Source organism: Pygoscelis adeliae, unplaced genomic scaffold (assembly GCF_000699105.1).
Source record: "Pygoscelis adeliae isolate BGI_AS28 unplaced genomic scaffold, ASM69910v1 Scaffold492, whole genome shotgun sequence".
Classification (NCBI taxonomy): domain Eukaryota; kingdom Metazoa; phylum Chordata; class Aves; order Sphenisciformes; family Spheniscidae; genus Pygoscelis; species Pygoscelis adeliae.
The window spans coordinates 363,249-366,627 of NW_008824349.1; positions in this window are offsets into that span (position 1 = coordinate 363,249).

Sequence of the window (3,379 nt, forward strand, 5' to 3'; positions counted from 1 at the left end):
CCCAGAGAGGTGGTGGCTGCCCCATCCCTGGAAACATTCAAGGTCAGGTTGGATGGGGCTCTGAGCAACCTAATCTCATTGAAGATGTCCCTGTTTATTGTAGGGGGGGCTTGGGTTAGATGACCTTTAGAGGTCCCTTCCAACCCAAACTAGTCTACGATGCTTTTATCATTATCACACATAGTAAATAGCAACCTGCTGCCCCAGAAAGTGATGTCTAAGCCAACAGAATGGAGAGGGACGATGGAGGAAAAAGGACTAACAGTAGGATGAACTGAATAAGAACATGTAGGACAGATGTCCCCTGCATAAAACTAAGAGGGAAGGCTATTTCCTTGCCTGTCATTTTGAGTTCGCTGAGGCCTTGAGATTGATAAGAAATGTGTGATCAGCAATGTAGGGGTCAGATTTCCAAAATGCATGTAATGGCAGGTATTGAGAGTGCCATCAATCAGAAAAGCATGTTTCCGTGGGTGTGCTTGGCAAGAACCAGGGCGGCAGGTCTCATCTTTGACTGCTCTACCCAGAGGGGAGCAGACGGTGCAACACTTCGGTCCAGAGCCACTTCCCCAAAGCGGCTCCTCTCCACTGGGTCATCAGTTACACCGTCAGCTCTCACTATTGGTTTCATATACAGGTAGCATGAAGGAAACACTAAAAAAAAAAAGAGAGAGAAAACAGTTTTAAAACTACACAAATTTTCAAACAAGCCCAAGGCCAGGTGCAGTATTTGATATTACTCTTACCTACCTACCCCCTTTTACTTACTCATTTTTCAGTTTATGATGTCACCTTAAGGAATATGCATTAAAATAAGCATGACATGAAGCAGTCTATGTATTGATGACATCTCTACAAAGTCTTAAGGAGTTGCTTAGATCAGCAGAAAACGCAACTGTAATAACCTGAGAACTTCACAATTATCCCAGCTATCCTTTGCCAATCCCTCCATAGAAGTACCTTTAAAACGGTTGATTTAACTCAACTGTATGTTCCTATATTATTCCAGAAGCCTGCTTGAGTCCATGATTAATCCATCACTAAGGTGGTGCAAATTAGTGACATAAAAAAATGAATAATTATGGGAGTCATGTTTTTCTCCACACGGAGGTGAGACAGTCAGCACAAACAGGGAGATTTGCAAAAGAAAGTGTTTCTTTTTCATTCTTGTCTTTGACTCAGCATCAGCTGTAACTTCTAGAGCAGCAGCTGGTCTGGCTATGAGCAATTCAGAGAAACAATGTGCTTCCTTCCAGATGCAAAGAGCATACATTTTCCAGCTAGGATATATGTAAATATGTGTATTTTTCTGCTGTTACCCGGAGAGAGTTCTGCACTAGCTGAGCATCATTTCATGTAAGCCTACATTGTTTTATTATAGCAGTCAGTTTGCTTTGTACCATAAACACAAAAAAAGACTATTTAACAACACACACAGCCAATGTGGCAACTTGCTACAGAGCAAGAGCCAGAGCATTCACAGGATCTGTGGTGTTGGAGATAACAAAAAGGCACTTTGCCTTTGACCTTCTGATTGATATCCAAGAAGGTATTTCACAACTGTAAATGGTGTGATAGCTACGTAATCATACTATCAGCACTGAACTTGTTAGCAAGAGAAAATCCTTGTGTACAAAAGGCACCATATGGCTAAGTATGTATTTTTCAAAGAGAAAATAATGAAGCCATCTCTTTCATTACACATTAATGGCTTCTTTATTCTCTGCAGGAAAATAATCAGCCACTGAAGAGAGAATATAGAATAAGACTCGTGTGTCAGTTAGTTGCAGATTTATTTTCAGGGCTTAATATTTGTCTGGCGATTTTCATGTTAACAAATCTGCCTGTTAAAAATGATATTATGTTAAGGACTTGGCACTTTGAACTATAACAGGAAATGTAATATTAGAATAAATATGACAGGCTGAAAGCAATTCTGAATATCCAGATATCACAGACTGACTCTGAATTTGGAACCCACCCCCACTGAGGCCGAAGTAGCAGCCTGTACCTGCAATTAGAGACATGCTAAAGAAACAGTTTGGATTTTAATGGCCTTTCAAAAGTAAAATGTTTTATTTTGAGTCTTTCAGGAGTCTTTTCTTACTAAGCTAACCACACATTTATATTGTTTACAGTGTACCTATAGAAAGCCATTTCATTGATTTTTTCTAACTCTGGGTAAAACTGTTTACACACCTGAAAGTAAATGCTGTAAACGACAATATTTTTTTTCTTATTTGGCAGTAGGATTACCTGGCAAACAACAGTGTTTTATTTCTCTCTAAAAGGATAATTCCAAAACTGGCAGGAGTTCAGAGGACCTGTAGATCATTAACTTTATGAGCCTTATTTTTAACCCAGATATTGTATTCTTCAAATAAACTTAAGGACAAAAATCAGATTTTAGCAGATAACTTGAGATGTGAATCAAAATCAATATCTAATGTTTGCCCTAACTAGCAAAATAATTTCAAAAAGAAGCTGATATTTACTCACAGTAAAAATATTTCCAATGAAACTCTGTTCTTGCAGCAGGAAGCAATTTAGTATTACACATGGATGTTACTATTCCATTAGCTTTATTCATTTATTAGGATCTGCCAAAGGCCTCTCACAATACAGCTGCCATCTAAACTTTAGCTGAAATACTCTCTTCTGTAACTGGATACATCAACATACTAGAAACAATAGCTGTAATGTTATTATGAATTTTAAAACAGTTCATTTTTATTAAAAATAACACTTATTCTGGGTTTGTCTTATTTCAGATGGCAAGTGTATGTAGTTCTGGTGATTTTAGCTGCTCAAATCAAAGAATTCTTCCATTGATTAAAACATTTCTGGAGACTAATATGGGGGTCCAGTCTAAGTAGAGCTCCAGAGGAGTAACAAAATGCACATCTCTAACGATCAAAAGTAAATCTATTTCAACACTCTGTGTATTGGTACAGATTTAAAAATATTTTCTAAAATCTTCAACATTGATAACAATACCTTTTTGTTAGTATTTGAGGATGTTATGAAACTATTACCTATTATTTAATCATAGAAATTTCTTCCATAAGATCCCTACCTCATTCAGTGCATCCAACAGACAATACTAGCTGATTTTCCTCTTCATTACAAGTCATTCTCAGAATCTACCTCTTAGGACCCAATTGTATAATAGTAGCAATCGCATGTTCTCTAGTATGATATTTGTATATGATTTTAGCATTTCATAAAGTACCTAGATCTAAGTGATATTGCTACCTTCATTTTAGAGATGGAAAACACAGAAAGAGGCACATTAAGGTCAAAATATTTCACTAATTTCAAGTATACTATTTGTGGATAATCAAGACCTTATTTTGTGAGAGTTTTGCATTGTGCAGCA